A 19,615-nucleotide genomic window follows, 5' to 3' on the forward strand; every position below is an offset into this window, starting at 1 on the left:
TTCTTTTACCTACCAATATTAATAAGTGTAGGTAAAGACTCTTTTCCTACTAACCTTTACCTACCAGTCTCTACCAATTCAATATTGGTAGGTAAACTATATTACCCACCATTAGGCTAGTTTTACCTACACTTACAATTGGTAGGTAAAGACCCCATTTTCTTGTAGTGATAAATTTCCTCCTATAGTGATTCCTGTTCTCATGGCTATGAGCTTGGCACGGTCATCAGCGTCTCCAACTTGGGCTGCTAAATTAGTAAACCTGTTGAGGTAGGACTTCAGAGACTCACCAGGTTGTTTCTTAATGTTGGCTAGTGAGTCGGCCTCCACTCGAATCACTTTAGCATCTCGGAACTATCTTTTGAACTCAGAGGATAAATTTTTCCAAGAGGTGATAATTGTTTCTTATACTTGTTGAACAACAGCTTGGTTGGTTTGGTTAAGGTAGCTGGGAATAGAACACATCGCAGGTCAAGGCTCACATTGTGGGCCATCATTAGAGTGTTGAAGGTCCCAATGTGGTTGAGCGAATCAGTGGTTCTGTTATATGTGGGTATAGTTGACATCCTGAAATAAACCAAATACGCAGCTACTGCATTATGAGGAGCAAAAGGCTCGAGCTCCTCATCTGAATCGCAATCATATATTTTTTTCCAGATAAGAGCCCCTCCATTTTCTCCTCAATTAGGGCCAACGTTCGAGGGTTGGATCCTTCATCTCTAGGTTTTTTGGGAGCTAGTTACCAGCTCCCATCCTACTGTGCGTATAGAGTGGGTTGTTATCCCCCCAAGCTTGAGCTCAGTTAGGTGGGACGTTCCCATTGTCATGTATGAGAGACAGATCTCCCATATTCTGAGTATAGCTCAGATCTTCATAACAAGCTGATTGTCATCTCTGTGCGTTTAGATGATCACGCAAGTCAGTCGGTGGATTGGAGTGCAAGCTTTGAGCTGAACCCAACTAATTCTCAGGTCGCTTTCATGTATATGGAAATTCGTGTTGTTGTTATTCTCGGACCTGCCCAATAGCCCCCACCCATGAAACTTATAGCTCGTGGTTGGGGTCGAGGAGTTGGATTATTGGTGCGAGATCGCCGGACATAAATGTTTTCTGAGGAGGCAAGATTTTTCTTGTTGTTTCCTCAAGCTAGATCTTTTCTTTGTGGGCGTGGTGGTGTTGGATGACGAATGGGTGAAGGAGGATGCCTTATAGGTGAGGAAATATGTGTCCCATCTAGACGGATCAGATTAGCATGCATGTTATCTACTATAATTTCCCAACTTGGCGGCAACACGGAGTTATTTCATGGGACCTGAGCGGCTGGCTGAGGCTGTGGTGGATTCCCAGGGATCTCCCTCCTTCTCGATGTGGTCTCAGTTCACCCTGCATGGCCTGATTGGTTTTTGTGAGTATGAGTCGTTTGTCCGTTCCTACGATTATTAGTAGAAGGTTTGTTCCTGGGAGTCTGTTCTTAAGGCAGTGAGCTTGGTGTTGCTATTCTGACTGAAAGACTGATGTTATGACGATTATTCCTATGGGACATGTGGGACCCACTTTTCCTTCTTCCGATGTTAGCATCAGTTCCAGGAGGGGGTAATCGAGCTAAAATGTCCTCAATTTGCCTATTGGCCAGGGAAAGGAGGTTCCTTAGTTGGGCATTTTCTATCTCCAGAGTCGTCCTGTTCCACATGTTGTTTTCCAGCAGGGATGGTCATATGGTGACCTCCTTGATCATCAGGTTGTTCCGTTTCATTGTCATGCATAGAATGAGTGACCACCATGATGATTATTGGGTTGAAACTTGTGTGAGAATTTAAGCCTAATCTGTTCTCAATGAAAGCACCAATCTCTTGAAGCATTTTTTCGTCAACTGGGGATTTTGAAATTCGAGACATAGAGATTCAGCTTTTTGTCAACTGAATGTGTTAGAAAATAACAAAAATCTAGAACACGAAGCACTCTCACGATTTTACATGGTTCAGTGGTTGAAATGCACCAATCCACGAGTCACTCTTATTGATTTGATTATGAACTCTTGATGAAATTGCTTAGGACAATTTAATAAGATTTTTGGAATACAGAATGTCCCACCCTTTTACAATTTGTTCCCTTTATATTAATAGGGAAAATGGTGGCCAGTATTGGGTAACCGTTCATTAATATGGTAAATGAAAATTTTTGGTAACCTCCCAGTTACATAAATACATAACTTCCTAATAATTGTATATTTTTTATATTGGGTAATAAAAACATAGTAAATTCTATCCTTTTATTAGGCGTTTGAGGAATCTCTGAGTGTTTTGGGATCCTTCACTGTAAGTCAGTCAAGCTTGCGCAAGCTGAATACACTCCTCGAGCTGGATGTTGTAAGACTAGTGCTAACTGATGCGGGTCATGTCCATAGTTTCACGTGGGCAATCCGGACATTATGTATCTCAAACTAAATTGTTGGTGTAAGAGTTGATCTAGAAACTCGGGTTGTCACAGATTGCCAAGTAGTCTAGAGCAACTCACTCCAGAGTGAAGAAAATATTGTACATTTTCTTCATGTGCTTATCTGCCAGTTGTACCTCGTGCTAAGCAATTCAGCATGTAGTTTTGGGGTACAATAGTATCCTATATTTATAGTACACTTAAATAATTTTCATTCAAAAATTTTCTAACTTAATTATACAAAAACCAATCAACTATCAAGAAATAAACAAAATTTACATACTACAATAATAAAAATTACATAGCAGAAGAAATAAAAATACATAGCACTTTGTTTCTTCATATATAATCTCAGTTCATAAGTAATCAGTTATGTGCTACATCAACTAGTTAACAAGTTATAAGTTGAGTATTCTTATATCAACTTTTCCAGCTTTGTCTTGTATTTCTCTTCATGTTTATCTTGAAGTGACTTGAGTGCAGCAGCTGCTTTCGCTCTTTCACTATTTAGTTCCTAAGACACAACAAAAGTTGTAACTCTTTATAAAAAACACAATGATACAATTCACAACAACTAATCATGCTCAATATTTTAAAGCAAAGGTGCAACAAAAGAACCATTAGAACTAAAGCTTCTAAGGATTTGTCCAAAGTTTAAAGAAACTTATATCAAAACATACTTTTTAAATGCAAGTAGAACCATGTTTTCCACAAATGAACACAAATTATTTTCTTCTTAAAGTTAGCAAATAAAATAGAGAATCATTAAATAATTAGAAGAAAAAATATATAATCATTAGAACTTACCATTGATTGAACTTCTCAATTGTCATGAGTTGTTGTTCCTCAAGCAAATGCTCTAAATTCATATGCGAAATGTACTGCAAAGTAGGCTGCAATAATTTAAAAAAAAAAAAAAACTCTTTAGTCAATTAATTTCAATGAGAATCCAAATGCAGTGAGTGATAAAATTTCAAGAAACTAAGGATTATGAAACCCTAGAATAGAAAGAAAGAGAACCTTAATCAATCAATTTCAACCTCAAATATTTCTTCATCGTCATATCTTTATATATTATAAATGTGAGTTTAAGGAAATTGTAGGTTTTCGTTAGATTTAAAACTTTTTTTATTGTTTTCCAACACCGTTAGTTTTGAAAGTCATCTAAATAAGGTAAATAGATTAAAAAATAATAAATTTATCCAAATAAGGTAAATAAATTGAAAATAAAAATAAAAAATAATAAATAAGTCACAATAATTTCTCATCACATGTTTTAAAATTTCACATTAAAGTATTTAAATTTAATGTGTTTAAATTTCACATTAAAAACTATAACCAAAAAATATTTATGTGTTTAAATTTATTTGTTTCTTTCTTTTATTAATTAATTATTTCGTGACATAATATATTTTGTTTATCCAAATATATATATAAAAGTTACATAAGACATAAGACATATATATATATACATATTTCTTATTTTGTCTTTTAGTTTTTAATGAGAAATTACTTATTTTAATTGTTCTAACCATTAATTGAATAATATATATTTATATATAAAATTTAGTTCGCTATAAATTTTTTTAATTAAATAATTAAAATTTGATCAAATAAATTATTTAAATTCATACTTTTTATTTAGAATTTCTTAATATTTTATTATATAGAATATTTTTTCTAGAAGAAAATTATAAAAAAAAGTATTTAAATTTTTAATTAAATTTACCATATGTTACACCTAACTTTCGAGATCAAATAAATAGCCTCGAAATGTAGGATCGTAATGTGTAAGCTCAAGAATAACAAGTGTTAGCAATACAGTTATAAAATGACAAAAGATTTCATATCTTCTATCAACATCTAAGCATAAGTTGGAGGCTCGAAGATACCAACTTTCTGTTAGGAGTGTGTCCTAAAAGCATGTAAAAGACATTTGTTATTTCTGTGAATAAATAAATACAAAGGTTTATTATTATTGTTATATTTGGATTATTAAATTATTGTTCGAATAATTTTGAAAATATCAGAAAAATTCTATTTTCTTTATTGAGGATGTGATCTTGTATTAGTACGAGGGAATTAAGATCACATGAATGAATAAAAATTGTCAACATTAACTTATTAAAGTTAAGGAATTCTTTAATTGGGGTTGTAAGTACGGTTTGCTGAGTATCATGATGATAAAAATAATCTAGATTCGGATTATTGATGTGGTAAGACATCTCGGTAAAGGTACTTTATATAATATGATTATATATGACATGGACCAATATGAATAAAAGTCTTTATCCAAAAACCATTTAACAATAAAGACTTTTAATTCATATCATAACTGATGATCATTTATAGATCAACCTAAATCCTGAGTGTTCATGAACTTCTGTTCATGTTTATTAAATCTTTTGATTCATTCTTGAAGTCTCTTCATAGAATGAGGCTAATGACTTTTGTTTTGGAGATTTAATATCATGGATTGCTGGGAACATGTATCAACAATACAGAATCTAATATTTCCTAACGGATCGTATATTAGTTCCCTTAAGGGTTAATTCTAGAACTGAATGATTTTGAGCTCAAATCTATAATTGGATTAATTATTCACTAGTGAATTAATGGTACTTAAGGAATAAGAAGTAAATTAGAAAGGTAAAATGGTAATTCATCCATTCTAATTTATGAACTAATTAATTAGAGGGTTGAACTATTGAAAGATGGTTATATCAGTGGACGACTTAAGGTAAGATTTCTGTAAAAGTATATCTATAACATAAAGAGTGCAATTGTGAATTTATAGTGGAGAAATATTATAATTAATAAATTAACTATTATAATTAAAGAGTTGAATTATTTAGTTTCAATTTATTGGAGCTTAATCTTATAGGTCCATGGTTCCCGAAATGGCTCAAACAAACATCGACAAAGGTAAATACAAAAATGGGCAAAAGGACTTATTTGATAAGTAAAAATATTTTTCTATGCACCAAACATAATTATTGTATAATTATGTGTAATTAATTAATTGAGAATTAATTAATTATTTGATTTAACAAAAATATAATTAATTTTGAATAACTTTATTTTTGGGATTTTTGGTACTTAAATAATAAGAAAAAAATTGGGAAAATCACATGCCATCCCTGGCATGTGGTACACGTGTAGCACAGTGCATAGTCACTGTACTACACGCATAAGAGGCTCTGGGTAGTTTCTTGGTTACACAATTTTAGTTATTTAAATATTAAATAAATAATGAGATATTGTAATATGATTAAAATATTATTATTTAAACATAATCTGATAACTGATTAGTTATTTTCAAATTGTTTAAAATAACTAATATTTTATTTTTAATATATTGGATATATTAAATATAGGATATCAGTTTTTCAGAACGATACTTTTCAGGGATAGAAAAATATCGTGAAATGTCTCTGAGAGAAAGAGAACAGTGATACAAGCATAGGTCACTGTTCTTCAAATACTTAGGTCCAAACTTTATCAGATCTCATGTGCTGAGAACATCTGATAAATAGATTTTGCCTATTATTTTGTATAGCGAGCCCACACTCATTCTTTGTGTGCTGAGAACATTTTGGAAGATCTTGGTGTGAGATCTCAAGGATTTTTTCCATACAAAAAGATAGCAGCGAGGAAGGACCTGAGGTAATTTTCTATTCATATCTTTGATTCAATATATATATGCATGTGAAGAAGTAGATCTAGAAATCTTGTGGGATTAAATTAACAATTTTGATTGTTGTTCTGCTGCGTATAATCTCTGATTTGATATGTAAAAACCAACACTTTCTCTGGGGAATGAGTTTGACCAAATTAATAAGGACGAAGCAATAACTAGAATGATGAGCTTGAAGTGTGGTTAGTATCGAAAGTGTGTTAACACATCGTTCGAGTTCAATGATGCGTTTACCACACGAAAAAGCTATTAGGAAATCCCTATTTCATAAGGATTCGTTAAGCCGTGTATTGAATCCATATTTTTGTGGGATATTACTTAATTAACACATTTAATTTGTATCATTAATGCAGATATTTATTTGAATTTAAACATTTGATTATAACTTCCCTGAATTGGGGGGTAAGATATTCTTACAACTTGGTCTGTAAATAGCCTGGAGTAGGTCATTTGTATTCACATAGAAATTTGTACTGAGAAGAAACTCTACCAAATTGCTTTCATTCGAAACTTTGAAAGAGTTTTCATAATAATAGTGATTCATGGACATAGGCAAATTTTAACTACTTGACCACGTGAAAATCTCTGATTTCTTCTTTTCTTCTAAATCGTTGCTTGTTGCTTAACATAGTTAAGTTGACAAAAAACAACGGCAACATTTTGATGCTTTCATTGAGAGCATTAAGCAATTAATTATATTGTTTAGTGAAAACCTCCTGTACAACATCAATGGCCGCCTTGAACATCCCCGGAACTAGTGGGCGACCATTACCTCAAATCCCCTAGGATCGTATTACTCAGACTCAGAACCACCCTTGGAGGCATGGAAAGCAGCTTGTGGTGTGTCAGAGCCCCAAAGAGGGGAGTGCATCATCGGCCTCTAGGGGACGACTTGATCAGACCGCCATGCTTGATGAAGACTTATATTATAATCCTGAAAGATACATACCGATCAGGGAATTGGAAAATCACAGATTGCATGCGAGGCTACACGGAGAAACAAGGAGTTGGCAAGTTAAGTCATTGGTGTATAGGTACCGCCTCGAAGGGCCATAAGATGACCCCAAGGGTGTACGGCTACAAGGATGGCCGAGCAAAGGGCCCAACAGGCTCAGCCAAGGCCCAAGACAAACACTAACAACGATCGAGCTGGAGAAAATGCTCCAAACCCTTTTAGGAACAATTCTACGAGAAACGCCCCTACTGGAACTAGGAATAACCGAGCTCATTCGATAGCTCGGAATGATAACCCAAAATTTGCCAGGAATACCCCAGAGCGTGCTCGGGCTAACTCTGGACCTTCCAGACAAAATAATGGGAGGCCACAACCATCTCCAATGAGGCATCCACCCTCTCCATAAGACCTTGACTATTGGAAAACTCTTTGACCGTAATTCCTTCACCCCTTCCCCAAGATGCGAACCAGTCATTCCTTGTAACTTAGGTCTTTCTGAAGTGCTAACGTATCGTACTTGAGAACGTGGGATGGGTATCGTACTTGAGAACGTGGGATGGGTCTGGCACATAACTACACAACATCGAGGTGTGAAACACATTGTGGTTATCTACCAGAGCTGACGGTAAGGCTATTCTATACCCTACCGGTCCGACCTTGTCCAATATCTCAAAAGGACCTATGTACCGGGGACTAAGTTTGCCTTTCTTCCTGAACTGCTTCACTCCTTTCATTGGAGATATTATTAAGAAGACTTGATCTTCACCTTTGAATTCCACATCTCATTGCTTGGCATCTGCATAACTCTTTTGTCGACTCTGAGCAACGGGCATACAGTTTCTAATCAGTTCCACTGCGTCTTGAGCCTCTCTAACAGCCTCGGGTCCAAGAAGTTATCTTTCTCCTACCTCATCCCAATGTAATGGTGAGCGGCATTTCCTTCCATAAAGTAGCTCATAGGGCGCCATATCAATCTTTTCCTGGTAGCTATTATTGTAGGAGAAATCTATAAGAGGAAAATACTTATTCCATGATCCTTTGAAGTCTAGTACACAAGCGTGCAACATATCTTCTAAAATTTGTATGGTATACTCAGACTGTCCATCGGTCTAAGGATGAAATGCCATACTGAGACTTAGCTTGGTACCCATGGCATGCTACAAGCTTCCCCAAAATCTCGAGGTGAACACCGAACCTCTGTCGGATAGTATGGTCTTAGGGATTCCATGCACTCGTACAATTTCTCGATCATAGATGTCTGCGTATTGGTCTGTAGTGTACATTGTCTTAAAAAACAAGAAGTGAGTTGACTTTGTGAGTATATCAACCACAACCCAACCCGAGTTGTGTTGCTTACTTGTTCATGGTAATCATGTCACAAAGATCATGGCTATGTCTTCCCACTTCCATTCTAAAATACTAAGCGGTTGCAATAAGCCTGTGGGTCGCTGATGTTCTGCCTTTAATTGCTGGCATATTAGGCATTTGGACACATACTTTTTTACGTTTTTCTTCATTCCCAGCCACAAATATAGTGCCTTAAGGTCGTGAGTCATCTTGGTAGACCCTGGGTGAACAGAGTATGGGGTAGTGTGTGCCTCTTCTAATATCTTCGTCTTAATCCCATGGCCATTTGGCACGCATACTCGACCTTTATATTTCAAGAACCCCTATCCTGACATAGAGAAATTCATAGTCTTGCCTTCTTTGACTACAAACATATGCGATAATAGTGTGTCATCATACCCTTGTCCGATCCGTATATCCTCTAGTAAACTCCACTAGATGGACAAGTTAGCCAATTGACCCATGACTATTTGTATCCCATCATTAATCAACTCCTGCTATAGTGGCTTTCCAATTCTGGATAATGCTGCCACATTTCCATAACTCTTCCAACTTAATGCATCTGCATCTACATTCGTCTTTCCTGGGTGGTATATGATTTCGCAGTCATAGTCCTTTACTAGTTCCAACCACCTACGTTGCCTCATATTGTGCTCCTTTTGTGTGAAGAAATATTTTAAGCTCTTGTGGTCCGTATAAATCTCAGACCATTCTCCATATAGATAGTGCAACTAGATTTTCAGTGCGAAGACCACTACTGCCAATTCCATATCGTGTGTTGGATAGCATTGCTCGTTCCTTCAGTTGTCTTGAGGTGTAGGCTATCACTTTGTCATTTTGCATCAACACAGAGCCTAAACGTTTCTAGGACGCATCACAGTATACTACAAACTTGTCGTTGGGTATCGGTACACAAAGTACTCGTGCTGAACACAATTTATCTTTGAGCAATTGGAAGCTTTCTTGATATTTATCCATCCAGTTGAACTTTTGTTGTTTCCAGGTCAGGTTGGTAAGCGGAGTGGCTATCTTAGAAAAGCCTTTTACAAATCTCTGGTAATAGCCTGCTAGCCCGAGAAAACCTTTAACCTCTGACGCATTCTTAGGTCTTGGGCAATCCTTCACAACCTCTACCTTAGTTGGGTCTACTGCGACTCCATCCTTGGATATTATTGCCCAATGAACACTACTTGCGATAGACAAAATTCACATTTCTTAAACTTGGCATAAAGTTGGTGCTCATTTAGTCATAGCATGGTCAATCTTAAGTGTTCCTTGTGCTTGACTTCGTCCTTGGAGTACACCAATATATCCTAAATGAACACCATGAAGAATTGGTAAAGTAATCCTTGAAGACCTTGTTGGGAAACTCATACAGGATCTTTATTTATTTTCTTGTAGATCTAACATTAAACAAATTAAAATGATTTAACCAAGAACATGTTTCTAAAATTGAATTCAAAGAGAAACAATGATAAGAATACTTACACTATACGCAACAGAATGAATGAGTCATTCCTTCAGTTTCTCTAACCCTTGTACCCTTTCTGTCGTAGAGTATTACCAAGAAACTGAACCGATCTTCTATAATCTTCATAGTCTTCCAAAGTATCCTTAGAATCACCTAGACTAGAGTGGGCAATTCTTAACACATGAGATAGATACATAGAGAAGAAGAGAAAATAACAAAGACAGTTAAAAAAGGACTTATGTTTAGAGAGAATCTAAAAACTATCAGAAAACCAGTGCTTGTCGTCTTGTGACTTATGTTTTGTTCTCTCACATAGCACTCCTTTTATAGACTCAATTAGGCCATTTAATTTAATAAAACAATCAATAAAATAATAGCCAATTAACAACCCTAGGTTGAAATTATCATGGGCTTTTTGCCCGTGAAATTTTCAATTTGATTATAAGCCCATTGGACTTATAATCAAAGCCTATACTATTTTCTATTGATTTAATTAATTAAATAATTATTTAAATCCTTTATCAAATTAATTATTTATAATTTGAACCTTGATTTAAACTTATTTATTAATTTGGATACCAATAAATCTGCCATGATTTCTCTTTTCTTATCTAAATTACATAACTCTATGAAACTATCCAAAATTGACCTAGTCAACTTTGATAATTCTAATTGATAATTAAATCAATTAATTGAGACTGTCTAGATGATTTTATCCAAGGTACAGTGGGGACCATGGGCCTATGAAATCAAGCTCCAATAAATTATCATAAATCAAACATATAAATTTACTAACTTATTAATTCCTCATGACTCCACTAAAGACTCGAAATTACACTCTTGAATTCATAGAACGCTCTATGAAAAATATAGATACGCAATTAATTATCCATTGTTATGACCATAATTGTCACTTAATCCTCTATAGACGGTCTACAATGAGATGGGACTAAAATACTATTTTACCCCTCATTGTATTTTACCATTAAAACAATTAGTTCCTTGTAAATGATATTTCAGTAAACTAATATTAATTACTGAAATGAGATCTCTATCATTTAACACCTTGAACCAAACTAAAAGGAAACCATCATTTCACTTCTTCATTAGAAGCTATAGATGTTCATATCTATGATTAACACTCTCACTCAATTATACTACCGAGTTCCCAAGATGTAAGTATGGGCTAGTCCATAGGGTAAGCTGGTAACGAACAAGTCAAAGAACTCAAATAATACAATCATTTATAATACTAACCACTCAGAATTGAGATTGAATTGACATATGGTCAACAATATGATATGACTATAATAGATAATAACAGTATGTTTACTTATCCTATCAACTGTCAATATCGGTCCAATCCGATGTAACAAATACATCTGATCTTATCTACTTTGCTAATGTTCTGGAAAGAACTAAACACCACAATATGTAAGTAGATCATATCGTAGATTTGCAAGTCAGTTTAAATCCTGTGCATTGACTAATCTTAGGACTAACTTATTTTGAACATATAATCATATTTATATTCCACTGTGATTACGTCACTGTAAATACAATTAGCTATATGATCGGGATTTAGTAGAAGTTTATATTAAACAAATAATCATAAAAATAAAACATGTGAGCAAAGTGATTGACCACGACAAAAAATGATTTTTATTCTTCAATTGATAATAAAATGAGATTACAAAGAAATTGAGTTTTAATGAGGGCATAAAACCCTAACAAAGTCCCACTTGCACTAATTGAAACTAATGCCTTAATTCTACTAATCCCATTTCCTTGATATGCTTATCAAATGTAGCTTCTGGTAGTGTCTTTGTAAACGGATCTGCAAGATTGTCTTCAGATGCAATCTTCATAACCTCCACATCTCCCATGGCCACATATTCTCCTATAATATGATACTTTCTTTCTATATACTTACTCTTGTGACTACAAGGTTCTTTCGAGTTGGCTATCGCTCCTATATTGTCACAAAACAACACAAGCCATTTATCCATGTCTGGAATAACACCAAGATCCGAATAGAACTTCTTTAGCCAGACTATTTCCTTAGTTGCTTCTGACGCGGCTATGTACTCAACCTCCATTGTGGAATCTGAGATTGCAGACTGCTTTACGCTTCTCCATATCACAGCTCCCCCCAAGAGTAAACATCATTCCAGAAGTAGATTTCCTGTCATCGACATCAGTCTGAAAATCTGAATCGGTGTAGCCTACAGGGTTCAGAACACCACCCTTGTAAACTAACATATAATCCCTAGTTCGCCTTAAATACTTTAGGATATGCTTAACTGCTATCCAATGTTCTGGTCCTGGGTTTGACTGATACCTGCTCACTACTCCCACTGCATAGCAGATATCTGGTCTAGTACACAACATGGCATACATCAGACTTCCAACTGTAGATGCGTAAGGAAATTTTCTCATTGCATCCTCCTCTTCAGGAGTCTGGGGAGACTGCTTCTTTGAAAGATGAATTCCATGGCGGGACGATAAACGTCCTTTCTTGGAATTTGTCATTGAGAAACGTTCAAGCACTTTATCTATGTAAGCTGCTTGAGATAGAGCTAAGAGTCTGTTCTTTCTATCCCTAATGATCTGGATACCTAGAACATAACTTGCTTCACTCAAATCCTTCATTTGGAATGGAGTGCTCAGCCAATTCTTCACATCTGACAATTTCTTAACATTGTTTCCAATGAGTAAGATATCATCTACATAAAGAACTAGGAATACTACTATTTGATTTTCCGTCAGTTGGTAAACACAAGGCTCATCAATATTTTGTTCAAAGCCATAGGTTTTGATTATTTCATCAAACCTAAGATTCCAGGAATGAGAAGCATGATTAAGTCCATAGATTGACCTATTCAACTTACAAACTTTTCCTTCTTGTCCATCTACTTTAAATCCTTCTAGTCGATCCATATAAATGACTTCGTGAAGCTTTCCATTAAGAAAAGTTGTCTTGACATCCATTTGCTAGATCTCATAGTCGAGAGAGGTTGCTATGGATAGGAGGATGCAAATGGACTTGAGCATGGCTATCGGACTAAAAGTTTCCTCATATTCCACGCCTTCTCTTGGGTATAACCCGTTCCCACTAATCAAGCTTTGTAAGTCTCGATATTTCCATCAATACCTCATTTCTTCTTGTAGATCCACTTGCACCCAATGGCCCTAAAGTCACTAGGTGCTTCCACAAGATCCCAGACGGAATTTTAGTACATGGACTCCATTTCCTGTTTCATGGCTACGAGCCATAGTTCATTTTCATGATTTGCCATTGCCTGTTTGAAAGACAACGGATCATCATCACTAGTGTATCCAACAACCATATTGGTTTCACGATCCAAACCATAGTGAATTGGGCTCCTAGAAACCCTCCCCGTACTACGAGGCTCCATGACTGTCTGCTCAGGAATAATGGTACTTTCTTCATTTAAATCGACTTGCATCGGTTGGACATGAAGAGTGGGAATTTCATCTTCAACTCGCGTTGATGACGATAGAACATTGGTTGGAGTAAATTTGTTAACCATCTCCTCTAAAACTACTTTGCTGCATGGTTTGAAGTTTTGGACATAGTCATTTTTCATAAAAGTAGCATTCGTAGAAGTAAACACTTTCTTTTCTGAATGACTATAGAAAAGTCCACCTCGAGTACCTTTACGATAGCCAAAAAACTTGAAAACTTCAGTTCACGTTTCTAGATTTCCTTCCTTTTTCCTCAGGACGTAAGCAGAACACCCCCAGATTCTATAATGGCATAAACTAGGTTCACGACCATTCTAGTGGTTTAAAGGTGTTTTGGGGATTGATTTAGACGACACGACATTGAGAATGTCATTCGCGGTTTCAATTGCCTGTCCCCAGAATGAAGTAGGTAGAGTTGAGTAACTAAGCAAGCATCTAACCAGTTCCAATAAAGTTCTATTTTGGCATTCTGCCACACCATTTTGTTGTGGAGTACCTGGGGCAGTAAGTTGTGATAAAATCCCAAGTTTAGTTAAATGATTTTGGAACTGCATATTCAAATACTCTCCACCCCTATCAGATCACAAGATCTTTAACGTTTTACCTAATTGGTTCTGAGCCATCACTGGGAATTCCTGAAACTTTGAAAATATTTTTGATTTCCTTTGCATTAGGTAAAGACATGAGTATCTAGAGTAATCTTCAATGAAAGTGACGAAATACTCAATACCACCCCTGGCTTGTACATTCAAAGGTCCATAAAATTATGAATGAACCAGTCCAAGTGGTTCTTTGGCGTTATCACCCTTTGTAGAGAATGGACGCTTGGTCAGTTTCCCATCTTGACAAGATTCACAGACAGGTAATTCACCTAAGGTGAGTTCCCTCAAAGGCCCGTCCTTTGTAAGTCTTTGAATCATATCATAGCAAATGTGACCTAGTCTCAAGTGAAATAAATACGTCATATTATCGTTATCAGTCTTTTGACGTTTATTGGTCCTAGGTTTAGCTACTTTGAATTAATCATTGTTAAGAGTGAGGGGTTCGTTAGGTCGCAGAATATAAAGCCCATTTTCCAAACATGCAATACACAATTGTGATCCATTGAAATAAATAGATATATTAGAACTTGTGAAAGTCATAACAAATTGTTCTAATTGCAACTTGGAAACTGAAATTAAATTTCTACTAAAATCTGGAATAAAAAATACATCATTTAAAATTAAAAATTTATTTCTGAACTTCAGACGAGCTCTTCCTCTAGCTTGGACTGCAATGAACGCTCTGTTCCCAACTCTAAGCTTTAAGCCACCTTCATCCACTTCCTCCCATGATTCAAGAAGCTGTAAAGAGTTGCAAACATGGTTGGTAGATCCATAATCAATAATCCAAACGGATTTATCATTCTCTAAAACACATATTTCTAAGATAAATGAACTATAATCATTACCTTTGTTTTTTGCTGCTAGAAAATTGAGGCAATCCTGTTTCCAATGCCCATTCTCTTTGCAGTGAAAACACTTATTTTTACATTTCTTGTTTTTCTTGTTCTTCCCCTTAGGTGTTTGTGCATTTGGTTGTGCACTCATCTTTGTAGCCTTTGTAGGCTTGGGGTTGTTGTTCTATCCACCTTTCCTCTTGTTTCCAGCTTTCGAAGATGAAGCTTGATTAGCTTCAGCCTTAGCTGGATCAGCAACAATAGCAGTAGTCTTATTTTCTCTTTACTAGGTCCACCCATGATAGGCTCAAAAGTCTGAAGCTCGTTCATGAGTTGCGTCAGACCATAGTTGAGTTGATCACGAACGTGTAGACACGGTGCCATTCGATCATACACGGTGTCATCATGTATGTGTGGAGACGGTGCTCGTTCTGGGGATTCCTCAATTATGACGAATTCAGAGTTGTCACCAATCAACTCTATGTTGATATTCTGCTTCCACTTAAGGAAGTTTTCTCCAGTGGGTTTCTCCATCAAAAGTTGAGAAAGGATGGGAGTAGACACAAACACTGCTTAACTTAAAACTACAAATTATCAATAAAATAGAAATCAATCACATTTGCTCAATAAAACTTCTATTCACAAAATTTCAAGAAATAGCACAACATATACAAAAAATATGTAAGATATGAGGAAAAAAAATACCAAAAACAAGCATATCTCTATTTCTTTAGGTTTTTAACTAATCTATGATATCCTTGTCCCGGTTGGCGAGAATAAAAAATACCACTAATTAAATAAAGTTGTAAACTTATTTAATAATGAACACCATTATTAACAACCTACTATTCGATCAAAATAAGAAAACAAAATCTCTTATTTTATGAGCTAGACCCACGGTTTTGATAATCATAGATTTAGTCCTAGTAGTCACCGTACGGGTGAATCTACTAGAATTTGACCTATAATTATCTATCTTTCAAAATCTAACCATGTCAAAATAACTAATGAACATCTTCTGTAGGCGGGCGAATAAAAGCCTCTCAAGGCCCCATTAAGTTATAGACTGGGTTAAATCAACGGTGGAGATCAAATATAATTCTAAAAATAAGCTCATTATTAAAATTAAAAAATAGTATTTTTATTATTTATGTTTAGAAAATTAATGACTATGGTTCTTAAAAAAAAATAAGATTAGAATTTTTAAAACCAAAGTCCTATAATTTCATATTAATTATAAAGTGTCACATTAAAACAAATTCAATTAATTTAGAATTAATTTGTTGCTAATCAATATTTAGGTTTAACTAATATAATTAACCTATACAATTAAGTTTAACTCAAGTAAATGGGCCTTAACAATTGGGCTTGTATGGAGGAGGGTTGGGTCCAGTATGTCGTTCCCACTTCAAAGGCCCCCAATCTTCCATACAAGGTCCAAAAGACAGGAATTTAAACCTTCATTTTATTAATTGTTATTAATTGATTAGGTCCACTATAGTCATGCAAAGCAAATGGCCCGTCACAAGTGGAATCACTCACAAGAGAGGAATTTTAACTTTACATTTTCTAATGGGCCCAAATAAAACCTATCATTTTATGAATATTTTATTTGGCAAAATCCATATATCTAACAAACATATGGGCCATTATATGCATCTAAGCTCAATTGCAAAAATACTACATATAGTGCAAACACACATGTTATAATTGGATGGGCCTAATCATGTTACTATATGAGCAATTCTATGAATTTATGCAAAAATGCCATAATTGATTTGATTTGCAAAAATACCACAATTATTTATCTAGAATTTATAAAAAAAAATCAAATTAATTAAATTTTTACAAAAATGAGTCAATTTAAATGAAATTTATCAACAATTAACAATAGTTAATTTAAATTTCATTTATCAACAATCAACTTGGTTTAGGTTAATTTGAAAAAAAAGATATTAATTTAATTTAAATAGGATTTATCAACAATTAACCAAAGTTAATTTAAATCTCATTTATTATAAAAAATATTTTATTAATTGATTGAAAAAGATGATATTTTTCAAAATTTAAGAAATTTTAAACTTTAAAATCAATATCATAACTGTTTATCAAAAAATACCTTGTGTTGTTAGAACTATTAGCTAATATTTTAACCATTTAAAAAAAATATTAATAGTTATAATAACCCTAAAATATCTCAAAACAATTAATCGAATTCCAATATCCATAAAATATCTAACTAACAAATTTCAAATAATTGAAACATTAAAAACTATAGAATAAAAAGATATTTATATTTTCAAATAAATATTTAATAACAAAATATCAAGTATTTAAAAGAAAATATCTTAAATATCTGATATTTGATATCTTAATTCTAATATTTTAATATTTTAGAAAATTTAAAATTAAGTTTAGTCTATTTTTAAATTTGGATTTGAATCTTTGTAATCTAATTATTTAAATCTCAACTAACAAAAATATCTTATTTTAAAAAATATATTTTTAAATACAAAAACAAATCTGATATTTTTGGTTTTGATTATAAATAATTAATTTTCACAATTTTTAATTTTCTTTAATTAAAAAATATATGGGATGAACAGTACCCGAACGGTACTGTTCACAGTGGCCTGGTGACGGACGCGAGTGCAGAAGGGGCAGTGCACGGGTGCGTGCGCAGAGGTGCAGGCAAACGTGCGTGTGTGCCCACGCAATGGCAGGCAGGCCAAATTTTTTCGAAATTTTTTTTTTGTGCAATTTTTTAAACCAAAACTATTTTCTAATTAATTTTTAACATGTTTTACACAAAATAAAGTATATATAAAAATTAATGGCATATAAAACACTACAAAATAACCTAAAAATTTCTAATAATCACATAAAATCAATATGCTTCATAAAAACATGAAATTCCATCAAATTATTCAAACGCATCAAATAATCTAATTTTTAACATATTCATGCATGAAAATAAACATTACCAAAGGCTCTGAGGCCAATTGTTGGGAAACTCATATAGGATCTTTATTTATTTTCATGTAGTTCATATGAGATAACCTAGAACATGTTTCTAAAATTGAATTCACAGAGAAACAATGATAAGAATACTTACAGTATACGTAGCAGAATGAATGAGTCATTCCTTCCATTTCTCTAACCCTTGTATCCTTTCTATCATAGAGTATTACCAAGAATCTGAACCAATCTTCTATAATCTTCATATTCTTCCAAAGTATCTTTAGAATCACCTAGACTAGAGTGGGCAATTCTTAACACATGAGATAGATATAGAGAGAAGAAGAGTAAATAAAAAAGAGGCATAGAAAATGACTTGTGTTTAGAGAGAATCTAAAAATTATTAGAAAACAAGTGTTTGTCGTCTTGTGACTTAGGTTTTCTTCTCTCACTTAGCACTCATTTTATAGACTAAATTAGGTCATTTAATTTAATTAAAAAGGCAATAAAATAATATCCAATTAACAGCATTAGGTCCAAATTATCATGGGCTTTAGGCCCATGAAATTTCCCATTTGATTATAAGCCCATTGGACTTAAAATCAAGTCCTGTAATAGTTCTTATTGATTTAAATAAATATTTAAATCCTTTATCAAATTAATTATTTATAATTTGAACCTTGATTTAAACTTATTTATTAATTTGGATACAAATTTATATTAATTAATAAATTTGCCATATTTTCTCTTTTCTTCTCTAAATTACATAACTTTGTGAAACTATCCAAAATTGACCTAGTCAACTTTGATAATTAGATCAATTAATATAGACTATCTAGATGATTTTATCCAAGGTACAGTGGGGACCATGGGCCTATGAAATCAAGCTCCACTAAGTTATCATAAATCTAACAAATAAATATACCAACTTATTAATTCCTCGTGACTCCACTAAAGACTCGGAATTGCACTCTTGAATTCATAGAACACTCTATAATAAATATAGATACTGTTGACGGTAAGAACTCGTCAACGATTGATGGTTAGAAAACTTTGATCTCTATGCTATAGGAAGCTATGAATCAGATAGAAAGAACTCTAAACAACAGGAGAAAACTTAGGCAACCATGAATACCAGAAACATGTATTTCTTAAGTCTCGTTTTTACATTCAGTTTTCCAACCCCTTAGCCTGAGGGGTTGGAGCCTATTTATAGGGGGGGGGGGCTCTATTGGCCCTGAATACAAACAAGTCCCAGACCACAGGGACATACACAGGTACTCTGATAGTGTAGTGGCTCAGGGTGTAGTGGTGTCTACCCTGGGGGTGTCAGAGTCGTGGCCTAGGACATAGTACTGTCGACTCTGGCGTATGGTCGGGGGTGTCCAAGTGGTACCACTACTCTTCGTACAAGTTCGTACCGCCACTACTCCTCAGACGCAGATCACAGGGTCGTGCCTCTGTTCTCTCCACAACCGTACGCCCCGTGTCAGCGCACGTGTTCCGTACTCAGTCGTCCTCATCAATCCTCGTTCAATGCTCCATGTTCGTTTGGCATATCGACAAGGTTCCTCCAAGTGATCCCGTGCCTATGTCAAGGAGGCCTCAACCTATGCGTGTCCTGAGAAGTCAAGGCGTCAGGGGTCAGGGCCAGCTTATGCGGATCGCATAGACACGAGGCTCGCAGCATGAGTGCCATGGCAAGGCCTTACCCTCGCATAGCGAGGGTACCTCGCGTAGCGAGGCTGGCCCTTTTCCCTCGAGTGTAGGTACGACTTGGGGTACGGGCGTCATAATAAGGCAGCACCCTCGCATAGCGAGGCTGCC

Source organism: Humulus lupulus, chromosome 7 (genome assembly GCF_963169125.1).
Source record: "Humulus lupulus chromosome 7, drHumLupu1.1, whole genome shotgun sequence".
Lineage (NCBI taxonomy): Eukaryota > Viridiplantae > Streptophyta > Magnoliopsida > Rosales > Cannabaceae > Humulus > Humulus lupulus.